Raw genomic sequence first — 13,506 nt, forward strand, 5'->3', positions numbered from 1 at the left:
ATAAAACCTCTTTACAGAAATCATAATCAGCATTTCTAACCAGAGAACAATGGTGGGAGGGAGAATTCTTTTCAGAAATACAAAGAACAATGCCAAGTTTCTGATTTTGAAAAGAGTTGTTAAATAAGGCACAGAAATGAACTGAGGGAAAAAAAACAAGTTAAGAAATTTTCTCAAGTTTCTCTCAAGTCAAAGAAAGTGTACTGCAGAGTTTAATAGCATAAAGATTAGGCTTGGATTTTTAAGATCTGCATGTTGAGATTATAAAACTCTATAAATCATGTTTATAGTATGTGTCTCAATATTTAAAGTATTTTATTTAACTCTGGAGGCCATGCTCAGTGGATTAAAATAAAGTCTTATGTTTATGCAAGTCTCATACCATAAATCAGTACAGACTCACTATTAGAGTTTATGAAAAGAAAAATGAAGGACTCCACTACCCTTCTGATGTACATTTCTGAATGGCTTTCCTCCCTCCACAACAAAAATTAAAACATTTTTAGAATTAAAACTTTTTAAATGCCTTTATTTAAAAATTATTGTGTCAAATCATGTTATTTTTTTTGGAAACTTAAGTGATGAAAAGATACATTTAATAAAACCTCTTTAGAGAAATCATAATTAGTATTTCTAACCAAAGAACAATTTAGCATACAGATTATATTTGCAGAATAGAACTTACACTTATATATGTGGATGTCTTCTCCAACTGTTAGAAATAAGGAAAACAGAGGTACTCTTTATGAGTTATATTGTCTTAATTTAGACTTGCTTGACTCTATTTAATTTGTAATAACAAATAATGCATTTAAAAGAAGAATATATCAACAGAGGGACAATGATTAGTACAGTGAAAAGTTCAAATGTTTGACCTTTGAAAACATGTATGTCTAGCTCTTCGGAAAGATGCTGGATTTGGAGTCTAGGATTATGCTTGTTCCTCAGACAGGTGTTCTGAACTCTTTGCTGGGAGGTGTTATTCTTCTGTCATTTAGAAATAAGAAAAGTATAACTACTGCATAAATAAGAAATGTTACAGCTTTCCACCCACAATTTCCTTATCTATTAAACAGAGCCATGTAGTGTGTAACTCCTACTCTCCTTGTCTTAGAACACTTTTCATCTTTTTTCCTAGGATGTATGTAACTCTGCTTCTAATATAGTCAGGGAAAATACCTCAGTGTCAGGATGACTATGCAGTTTGGCTTCGTAAGAGGGGATAGTATCATAGGGCTCTAAGCCTTCAGAAGCACTGGATGGAAGGCAGAGAATGAATGATTTCACTGGCAAGTTACTGTATCCTGCATTTTGTTTAAGTGGCTGTGTATGTGAGAAACCCATCCCCCTAGAAGGGCTACTTGTGACCCATAGACATCTTAAGCCAAAGGTAGCTTTTGAGCAGCCCACCTCACCTATGACTGAGTGATCTCAAGATGCAGCTTGGGCTTCCCTGGTGGCGCAGTGGTTGAGAGTCCGCCTGCCGATGCAGGGGATACGGGTTCGTGCCCCGGTCCGGGAAGATCCCACATGCCGCGGAGCGGCTGGGCCCGTGAGCCATGGCCGCTGTTCCTGCGCGTCTGGAGCCTGTGCTCCGCAACGGGAGAGGCCCCAACAGTGAGAGGCCCGCGTACCGCAAAAAACAAAATCAAGATGCAGCCAGTCTGATTTATATTTGTTTTTCTTTCACATTATCCTAGGACTCCCAAAGTCCAAGGCAACTAAAAAAAGGTAGGATACTGGAAATGAAAATGACTCTGGATTAGCAACTTCAATCCACATTCAGAATAATTTATCTTTGTTTCCTCCTATTATTTATCTCTGTCTTTTAACCCTATTGTGTGGGTTCCTTAAATTTATCTTGTCACTCTTTACAAATTTTTTAAACTTCCATCTATATATGTATTTTTCCATATTGTTTAACTATTCTTTAAAAAATGGCATCATGTTTACTTCATGAATTTAATATTTTCTTTTTTTTCCTAAGGATAAAAATTTTAGTTTTTTAAAGTTTTTTTTTTTTCTTCCTGCATTGTCTCTTTTATTTTGAGACATTGTCTCTTTACACTGTATATGGATGGTGGTGTATTTTAGTCTTCTTGTTAGAGTTAGAAGTTTTCCTCAAATGTCTGTTGGTTTCTGACTGACTTAAAAGAGACACAGTAAAGTTGTGTGTCTGTCAGGTCAGCTATAGTACTGAGGGATCCGCAAATCTGTAGTTTTCTTTTCATTCTAGAGAAAGTTCTCAATCTTCTGCCTTGATGGGCAGCCCATCAGCCAGTTCTGGATGAGTGAAGAGGACTCACTCTTTGGCATGTGTACTGTATCTCACTGCCTGGTGTCCCTAAGCCAGGACGTTCCTAGTACAATTTCTGCAGGGAATAAATCTCTCATCTCTAGCAGGAGTATGAGGGGGGCTGTTGCTTTAATTGAATGGGGACATTCCCTCTGATTGTTCCACATATGAAGGGTCAGCCAATCCTGTTTTCAGTCTCTCATGTCTTAACCCACTTTCCAGCACACCTTCTGCCTACAACCCTTAAAACTCCTGGGTTCCCAGGAGTGAATCATCTTGATTCTTGTCAGTATGCACATCTTAAGATATTCGGTTTCATTGAGGCTTCCATCATGTTTGTGCATATACCTGGAGTATTCAGCTTCTAGTGGAGTGTCTTAAAACAGCAAGGAAAGATTATAACCAGATCCGGACAGGGTCTCCTGGGCCGCTTCCTCTCTTGATGAACCTGGTTCCTTCCATCCTCTCTCTAATACCAGGAGTGTTCTATCAAGCTTATTCCTTGTTATCCACACCATACTGACACCAGTCCCAGAAAAAGGAGGAACGTGTGTCCTTCCCCCATGTCCTCATTTTCTGTCCTGATATTACTTTCACTCCACACAGAAGGACACGATCCAGCCATGTGGTCCCCAAATTATACAATTGTCTGGCTTCACCACATGTCCCGGATTCTGAGGTATTAAGTTCCACCACATGCAGGAGATCAGCAGCTCTGGATATACAGCTCCAAGCTCCATTTAATCTCTTTTCAGCCTCTCCTTGGCAATAGTTTAGAAATCTCATGGTCAAAGTTAAAGCAGAGTCTCTCTTGTCCAAGACAAATGAATAACACAAAGGGTGAGAGTGACAATCAACACAATAGAAGTGACACTAATTACTTGTGGAGCAGATACAACAATTTCAGCTGAGAGAACTGGGAAAAGCTCTATCTCTTTTTTCCTTTTCTGTCTTTTATCATTTTGTTTCCTTCCTTTCTTTGCTTTTTTTTTTTTTTTTTTTTTTTTTTTTTGATGACCATGAAGAACAAATAGTTCCCAGTTTCCCTTGGAGGAATTCTGCTGTGTTACAATTCTGGTAGCCAAGAAGTTCTTCATTATGTCCAACCTAAATTGCCTCTGACTTAATTTAATGCTATTTTATTTCATTCAATTCAGCATGGAAAGGGAAAAAGTAATAAATTTCAATTTCATAAAATCCCTTCATACACTTCAAGACAGTGATTAAGCCACTCCAAGTTTTCTTCTCTAGCCTAAACAGCCCTGACAAAAATCTTTCTGAAATGATTTTTAGATTGGGTTCCAGGGATTACGTTTCCCTTGGTAAAATAAGACCTGACTGAAGCTTTTCTTCTGCTTTTCTGGCTATACTTTTTTTTTTTAACTAGGCATGTACTTCAATCACACTTTATAAACCTCATTTACAATGTTCAGTACTTACATACTCAAAACTTGTAGGCCTTTAAAAATTGCAACTTTATTCAAATTAACCAAAGCAGATATCATGGTAATTCAAAAGTGATTACAGGCTGACTTTGGTGTTATGAAAACATAAACATTGGTCTCCTGGGCTAAATTTCCTCTTTCATATGGTCACAATTTTAAGAACAGGCTGTGTAGACAGGAGTGTTATTGCCAGAGACACCGCTTGGAAGCAGCCCTAAGTGTGCAAGTGTGGTTAGTTTGAGCTAAACAAAGAAACAGTAAAAGTTTAATGAAGTCCAGTTGGGAACACAGTCTGGGGGGATTGTGTCTGTGACAAGAGAGATTATTCTGCAAAGCAACTTTCCTTAAGCTTCTCTAAAAGCATATAGATATCACAAAGTTTTTGTTTTCAGTTAGAAAAGAACATGCCACTAAACGATTAATAGCTGCCCATGGTATTTTGACAAGATTGACCTTCACATTTAAGATATGCAGTCCTAACAGCGAAGGATTACTTAATAAAGATAATTTAGGAGGCATTAAATCCTGAAAACAGAACCAGGTATTTAATCATCCTTAAAATATGGAACGCTATTTATTCCATGATACTTGTAATGGATAGGCTGTATATGTCAAGCTTCCCTTTCTCCTTTTTGGTAAGAAAACCTCTTTTTCTAAGGAAATCCATTCCATGAGATTTGGATGGAGTGATCACTCTCCCTCACTCCATGTCCCACCAGCATTAAGGGCCTTGCCTAGCTGAAGACTACATGCCCTTAGAGGCAGTGACTATTTGTGGACAGACATGTGATAGAAGCAGTGGTATTTCTGAGATTTTTCAGCCAGTCCCAGATAAGGAAGATGGTGTACAAGAAGTCTCCTGAATGTAGAGGAGCAAGAACTCTGTGTCACTAAATTCTGCCCCCAGCCACTTAAATTTTCTTTTTTTTAGCTGGACTATTTTTATATGAATTTCTATTACAATTAAAAGTCCCAATTAATAGGACTGATCAGAAACACTCCATTTTAAGCAAGGAAAATGAGGCATGATTTGCCTAAGTTAACGCACAGCTGGTTTGCTGTGCCGCTATGCTTGATGTCCAGCTCTCTTAAGCTTTGTTCTTTGACTCTTATTTCCTGGGCGCCTGCAGTGTGTCAGATCTTGGTGGTAGAATGATAAGCCTCCCTTCACCAAGCTTATAGTTGATTTCTCTTTAATTCTCCATTTTGGTGAAGCTATGTATTGTTAAAGTCTCCAAGAGAAAATCTCTAAAAGCAACTTTGTTATAATAAATTGAACTGCAAAGGAGAGAGTGAAAGATTTTCCATAGAACTATAAATATTAAATTTAGAAATATTAAATATTTCATCTAAATCTTGAAGCCTTTTTTATAAACCCCATTTTGTAGCTAAAATAAGTACTAAGAAAATTAAGCCACTTTGCCAAATTCATACTCCATTCAGTCTATTTTTAAAAAGAGGTTGTTTGTTGCTTAATTCATTATGAAGACTGTGTACAAGAAAAAATACTGAGGTTAAATTTTTTTCTTTTCTTATATAATAGTATTGCATGACTTCATTTGTTAAAAACTTATAACTCTTCTATTACCATAAATATCCTAAAGCTTAAATAAGTACTATTAATGGAATGATTACTATGAATATATCTAATTACCAGCTACCTGCATTGTGGGAAGGAATTTGAGACCCAAAATTCTTCCTGTTCTTTCATCCTGCCTTGAAGTTGCAATGACCCCTCATCTCTCGCCTAGCTCAAATGCCGCAAACATATAATCTCCAGAACTTTCCGTCAAGACAAAGAAGCCCAAGAAGGTCTAAAGTGACTAGAGGGAAAAAGGTAAGTCTAGAATATACCTAAACTTTTTTAACTCTTAGATTCAAATGCTTGTTATCATATACCAATTTATTAGGCAGGGGGTGCTAATCAACAAAGTGCATAAATTTAATTATTGAGATAGGTCAATTATTATTTTTCAAATAGGCATGTTAACTGGTTTGGTTTTGTTTTTACTTTAAATATGTGTGTTTCATTTTATGTTAATTATAACTTAATGAAGTTGTTTAAAAAAAGACAAAAAAGATGAGACATCCCTTTCAGCAAATTCACACTCACAAGGAAGGATGTCTATAGTGTATTAAGTGAAGAAAAAAATGTGAAAGAGTAGGCATGATATTTTTTATGGAATACTTATAAGCAGAAAATGTTAACTTTGGCTGTGGGAATACAAAGAGTTTTCACTTCCAAATTTAAATACTGCCATAGTCTACAATGAACATATGTAAGGGTCGGGCTCCAAGATGGCCCCCAGGGATCCCTACTTCCTGGGATTCATGCCCTTGTATATTTGTCTCCCACATTGTATCACAGTTAGTTTGTGTGACCAATAGAATATCTCAAAAATGATGATCTGCCTTAAAAGGCAACATGGCTTCCTTTTTGCTCTCATCTGAATTATTTATTTTAAAGGATACAAAGCAGCTTTATGGTGGGGTCCATATGAAGAGGAACTGAGGCCACCTGCCAACAGCCATGTGAGTGAACCATCTTGAAAGAGCATCCCCCAGATGCAGCCCAACCTTCAGATGACTGCAGCCCTGTCTGTCATCCTGATTGCAACCTCATGATATGAGAGAGAATCATCCAGGTAGGCCATTTCCAGATTTGTGATTCCCGGAGATGTTTGTTATTTTAAGACATTAAGATTTGGAGGAATTATTTACATAATAATAGATACCCAAAACAGCATGTATTCCTTTTTTTTTTTTTTGGATAGCTATATATATATTATATATAATAATATATATAATTAACATATAATAAATTAAATGTACATATGTAAAGAATACAATCTGATAAGTTTTTATATATACAGTTGACCTTTGAACAATGCAAGTGTTTGGGGCATCAATCCTTCACCCAGTTGAAAAAATCCTACCTATAAATTTTAGTCAGCTCTCAGTATAATGGTTCCTACATATCTGGGGTTCCACATCCTTGGATTCAACCAACTGCGGAACATGTAGTACTGTGTTTATTGAAAATAATCCATGTATAAGTGGACCCACCCAGTATTGTTCAAGGGTTAACTGTATATGATATAAATATACAGGTATGATATGTAACTGTATCTGTAAAGTATCACTAAAATCAAGATAATAAACATACCAACCATTCCCCCCAAAAGTTGCTGAGGGCCTTTGCTTATTCCTCCTTCTTCACACTCCCAGCTTGCCTACCCCAAAGCAATCCTGTCTGCTTTCTGTTGCTATAAATGACTTTGCATTTTCTAGGATCATGTGTAAATAGAATTACACAGTATGGACTCTTTTTGTTTGGCTTCATTAACTTAGCAGAATTATTTTGAGAATCATCCTCATTGTTGCATCTATCAATAGTTCATTCCACTTTATTGCTAAATAGTAATCCATTTTATATTCAGCATTGGATATACCAGTTTGTTCATTCATTCACCTATTGATGGAGAGGTGGGTTGTTTAGAGTTTGAGGCTTTTCCAAATAAAGCTTCTATGAAATACCTAGCAAGGGAATGGCTGGGTTATATGATAAGTATATGTTTAACATTTTAAGAAGCTGCCAAACTCTTTTCCAAAGTGCTGCCTCATTTTACATTGCTAGAGAGTTCCAGTTTTTTCACATACTTGCCAACACTTGGTATGATAAGATTTCTTAACTTTAGTTATTCTAATAGATATGTAATTGCATACTATTATAATTTTAGTTTGCATTTTTCTAATGACTAATCATTCTGAACATCTTTTTGTGTGCTTAATTGCCATCCATAAGTTTTTTTGTGAAGATTTGACTCAGTATTTTGCCCAATTTTTTATTGAGTTGTTTGTTTTGTTGTTAGAATTTTGAGAGTTCTTTATATGTTCTCTATCATATATGATTTGCAAATATTCCCTTCCAATCTGTAACTTGGCTTTTCATTCCTTTAGTAGTGTCATAAACTAGCAGAAGCTTTAAATTTTGATGAAATCCCATTTATCAATTCATTTTAAAAAACATATTATGTTTTTTCAATCATATCAAAGAAATCTTTACCTAACCCAAGGTCACAAAGATTTTTTTCCCAATGTGGTCTTCTAGAAGTTTTATAATTTTAGATTTAACATCTAAAATTCACTTTGAGCTAATTTTTGTATAGAGTGAATTTATCAAAGTTCACTTTTTTGCCTATGTATATACAATTGTTACAGCATAATTTGTTGGAAAGAAGACCCTTTTCCACAGAAATGTGATTGTATTTTTGTCAAAAATTACTAGTAATATGTAAATTTAAGAGGAGAGGATTGGTTGATCCTCTGGGGGAAACTTCCAGATGAAGACTGGTTCTTTTATTTGAAAATAACTATGTTTAATAACAAAAGTTATATAGGAAAATGCAGAAAACACACAGGAATATTAGAATCAATCATAATATCACTGGCCATAGATAATTAATGGTTTTCTAAGAGTACAATTCATCTTTTTATCTTTTTAGTAAAAATGGGGTCAGAGTACATTATTTTGAAATCTGCTTTACATATCATATCACTGTATGGCAAATAATTTTGATATTATTAACATCTCCTATAACATGTATAGATTTTAAAAAAAATTTTTTAACATCTTTATTGGGGTATAATTGCTTTACAATGCTGTGTTAGTTTCTGCTTTATAACAAAGTGAATCAGTTATACGTATACATATGTTCCCATCTCTCTTCCCTCTTGTGTCTCCCTCCCTCCCACCCTTCCTATCCCACCCCTCCAGGCGGTCACAAAGCTCCGAGCTGATCTCCCTGTGCTATGCGGCTGCTTCCCTCTAGCTATCTACCTTACGTTTGGTATAACATGTATAGATTTTAATGAAACCATAGTGATGACCACAAAATTCATATAGAGGCAGAATATATTCCTGTGTACCAACCAAATTCAGAAAATTATTAGTCTAAAAAAATTAAAAGCTAGATAATTGATGATTAATTTGAAAGTTTTCTTTAAATTATTCAAAGTAGAGTGACATTAACTTGTGACTTTTTTCTGTTAGTTTCTGTCTGCATTTCTGGATTTTCCATGCTAACAATTTGACTGAATTGTTCATGACTCTTTCTTTTTGAGAGAAGAGAAAAATAGTTTTGGTACAAAGTTCTTTTTATCATAGTGGAGATTTTGATATTAATAAATATTTAGAATTCACAGGAAATCATTTTATAGGACTCTGAAGCTGAAAATTAGGGGATATAAATGGAAATCTGCTGTCTAAAGATTTTGGATCTCGATTCTCATAGTCACTCAGAATGATGTTGCTGGAACCTATCCAGGATTATACAAACTTCCAGGCTCATTGACATGGAGATGGATACTATATTTCAAAAACTGCATGAAGTCCTTCTGTGAATAATCAAATTAAGCCTTTAAAGATAGCATTCTCAACAAGACTCAAACCAATTCCAAGAATGATTCCATAAAACTGACAGTTTCGGTTGTTCAAAACCACCTAGCCAGTCTTGAAAACACGTTAATCTTCTTGAGTAGAAATGTGACCCAAGAGAAGTGAGGCGGTATTAATTTGGTTTGTTGCTAGGGGAAGTGCTAGCCGAGTTTTATAACTCATTCTCTCACTGTTGTAGTAGAAGGAAATGAAAATAGAGAGGATATAAATCAGCTCGGCTGGGCCAGTTCTGGAAAGGGATTTTTACACCATTTTCTAAGTCTAAGAGGGTACAGCCAACAGGGGTTGCTGGCTGAGGAAGTATTAACTTAGGATTTTGCAAGTAGGGAATCAGGGTATCCAGATGAGTTCAGATCAAGTCGAAAATTATAGTGTTTGATCAAACCTGAAATGAGTATGTGTATTATAGGTGTCTAAAGGGACACTACAATCTTAGGAATGACGCTAATGAACATTGGGGTGAGATATTGTCTGTTAATATTGAGTACCATCCTTGCCCTTCTAAGATCCTCCCTATATCTGCATTTCCCAAACTCCTTCGCCACAAGCCACATGGTTTAAATTTAATTCCAGCAAGAGGATTAGTCACAAGAGATATGAAGGACAGACAGAAGTCATTTTTTTGTTTCTGGCAGTAACAGGTGACATGTTCAGCTGACTGTAGACATAAGGTTTGCAGCATCTTCTGGATGAGCTTCTTTTAATCACTGCTTCAGTGCTGTAGGCAACTGAGAGATTCAGCAACACTTTTCTGAATCTCCACACTTCCTGATTTCCTAAAACCAGCAGTGGCACACCCTGATCTTTATTTGCCCTTATGAACAGCACTTTAAATATCCAGTTCCCTCTATTAAATCCCTTCCTATTAAAACAAGTAGAGTAGTTTTTGTTTTCCCACCAAAATGGACGGATAGACCATTTAAATGTTAAGATTATACAATAGAATTCTCAGCATTTGTGTATGGTGTACACACTTAAAGTTTCAAGTGTAAGTCCAGAGTAAGGAGGTGAATGACCAGCTTCTTCCTCCAAGCAAGCATTTATGGTTTACTACAATAGAAAACACAGATAAGTGTTTTAAAATAACAGGACCAATTTTTATCATTGCCCTGATTGACCCCTCACGGATACTTCATTAGGAAGACTCAATTTAAAAGAAATGTTTAGGACTTCTAACACAGGCAAGCAAAGTTTGTTGCATGATATCGATTCAGGAGAATAAACTACATATATGTTAGCTGACACATTTCATTCAAAATTTTAATAGCTTTGTTGAACCTTCCAGGGGAAAAAAAAGATACATTCCTACGATTTAGATTATTTCCATTATTGAATGAAATATTGGCAATAAAAAAAGTTGACACCCATAGAAGCCATTAAAATTTTAAAAACTGAAATTATTTAAGAAGTAAGAACACAAAGGCAGCTTTTAAAATTTTTTTATCTAGAAATTCGTTTATAGGTTTAATTGCAAAACTTCCTGGGACGCATATTAAGCACCCATTTATCGTTGCTCATGTCTGACATTTAAGATAAAAACCACAAAGCTTTATCAAGGGCCATAAAGTCAGTCAAACAAACAACTTGAACATGAATGAATGTAAAAGGATGTCATGTTTCTGGATGGAAAGACAACATTTTAAGATGCTAATTCACCCTCAAATTGATATCTCCATTTCCTGTAATGTTAATTTCAGGGGGATGTTTGTTTTTCTTTGACCTTTCAAACATTATTCTAAAGTTCACGTGGAGAATAAAAGACAACATAGTCAAATCATTTGGGAAAAGATGTGCTCATCCCTGATTAGGTGCTATAAAAGACTGGAGATGTGGTTGTGGGGGTGAGGGGGTGGCGAGCATGGTCTGCGTCAACTACGCTGCATTCATGAAACGGAATGTACTGCAGCCAAAAAAACAGACTAGTGTACGTACTGCTCAGAAGGATGTTGGGAATATATTGTTAACAGAAAAAAAGACCTACAGATCAATGTGTTTCACACAATTATATTTCTATAAAAACTGCACACACCTTTACACGTACGCATGCAAATGTCTGCATTAGCCTTAGAACACTTGACAATACATCAAACTGCTAAAGTGGTCCCATCTGAGACAGTGTGGGAACTGAGGTTGACATTTGCTTCATATTTCCTATGTGTGTGCACGCACATAATATTTAAAGCAGTTATGACCTTGTAACTTTCAACATTTTGCATTTTTAATATTATTCAAATTAAAGTATAAAGAAATCCGTCATGTAGTGTTTTCTGTTCATGTAAATAGACATATACATTCACATACATATACATTTATGCAAGAAAGGAACTTTGATATTTACAAACATGACTGCTTTTTTTTGAGGACAGATCCTTTCTTATAGAAATGGTATTTGTTAGGTTGAAAAATCTTGATCTTGGGTAGGCAAATTAGGGAGCTAGAGTCTGAGAAGCCTGGATTGCTTTGCACGATAGATAAAGGTTGTGTGCATGATGTGGTTTGACTTGGTTACTGTCAGTGGTATGATTTCAATATTGCCTCTGCCACCCCTACAAGTTCCTGAAAAAGGTCTACATGATTCACGAAAGCTTTGGTATAAGTGGATTTCTTGGCAGAACTCAGAGTCAATTAGAGTGCAGTTCAAGGGCAGATGCAAAGACAATGCAGCTTGAAGAAGAAGGGACTATGGAAAGTAAGACTCCAGGAATTTTCAGAAATTTAGAAGATATTTTGCATTTTCCCCATGTATAGCTTTGGACAGTGCTTCAAGGAGAACACTCAGACAGCTTTACTTGTGTTACCCAGAGTCTGTCCAGCAAAGAAGGCTGGTTCAAAGTCTGACTAAGCTTAAAAGTGAGAAGCTATAGCTGTCTAGTTATTCTGAAGGCTGAGCGAGAGTGATTAAAAAGAAGGTTGAAGAGGGCTGCCTAGAGGGATGATGGGATCCTAATTTGGATGATATCCTGTGAGGAGCGGACCAAGGGAACTAGAGGCTGGAAAGGCAGAGATTTGCGAGTAGCATCAGGGGAAGACTTTACCTGCACTAAGTATCTGCAGCGAGAGATCCCAGCAGCGAAGGAGTGACGTCTGAAGAAACTACAACCACTCCCTAAGAAACAGAAGTAGTCTTAACACCCCCCAAGCCCAGAAAGTACCAAGGCCAGGTCAACGCTAGAGTTAAGTAAGATATTTCTTGCACTACAACCCTCTTCTTATCTGCCATGTAAACCTTGAAATGCCAGAGGCAACCTAACAAGTGGGGGAGTGGGAGGAGTGCTAGACGGGCCTTAAAGAAGAATGTGACTCTCAAGGTCCTGATCTCTACAATAAGCCTAAAAAATTTAAGAACATTCTCTCCTCCCCCACTATAGACACACTTGAGAAAGAAAACGCAGAACATACTAATGTTCACGATCCAGTGGTTTAAAACATGTACTGATCAGTTAAGAATCTAATTTTTTTAGTTTAATACATTTTACCTCTATAATAAATATGATTCATTTGCTTATTCAGCAATATTTATCGAGTGCCAACTTTGTGCCAGGCACACTTCTTCTGGGCTTTGGGAAATCAGGAACAAAATGACAAAGTCTGGCCCTCAGCCTCAGGGAATTTACATTCCAGTTGGGGTGACCCAGGGTAAAAATATAATAGTACAAGGCCACATAGCAACAAGTTCTATTATGAAAAGTAACTCAGCTAAGGTGATAGAGTGACAGGACTGCTAATTTATATAGAGACATCAGGTTACTTTGAGAGTATAAAATTTAAGTAAATTGAAAGATATGAAGAAATGAGTCATGGGATATCTTGGGGAAGATCCATCTGGCCAGAGGGAACATGGAATGCAGAGGACTGAAGCGGGGACAATCTTGGCAGGTTGAAAAGTGCAAGGAGGTCCTGGTGGTTAGACTGTAGTGGAGCCAATGAGCAATGAACCCTCATTTTTTCAAATGAAACAACTTTCAGGGAGAAGGACCTTTTAGATGCTAACCTTTCTGTGGGCAAGATCTGGAAGGAGAGCCTGCTGGGCCCTGGTCAAGAAGAGGGTCTGTTATAACCCATACCTTGCGTGTGTGTTTAGATCGTGCTCTGAGACTCACTGCCACCTTCATGGTTTGTCCACAAGCATTAATTTTTTTTTTTTTTTTTTTTTTTAACCACACAGGAATGATTGTTTTTTGGATCGAGATATTCTCCAATATGCAATACATTCATAGTAAACCCCAGGGCAGGAGGACTCCACACAACTCCCTCCTCTTCCCTGAAACGTCGGTTTCTGAAACATAGCTTGTTTGCTGCACATGCCC

General features: G+C 36.5%; 1 protein-coding gene across 1 annotated transcript in view; it reads left to right on the forward strand.

The window, feature by feature from the left end:
• Nucleotides 1–13,506, forward strand: part of FBXL3 (F-box and leucine rich repeat protein 3) — a 631,956-nt gene that overhangs the window by 535,351 nt on the left and 83,099 nt on the right. The window lies entirely within an intron of this gene.

The sequence above is a fragment of the Orcinus orca genome, chromosome 18, assembly GCF_937001465.1.
Source record: "Orcinus orca chromosome 18, mOrcOrc1.1, whole genome shotgun sequence".
Taxonomy (NCBI): domain Eukaryota; kingdom Metazoa; phylum Chordata; class Mammalia; order Artiodactyla; family Delphinidae; genus Orcinus; species Orcinus orca.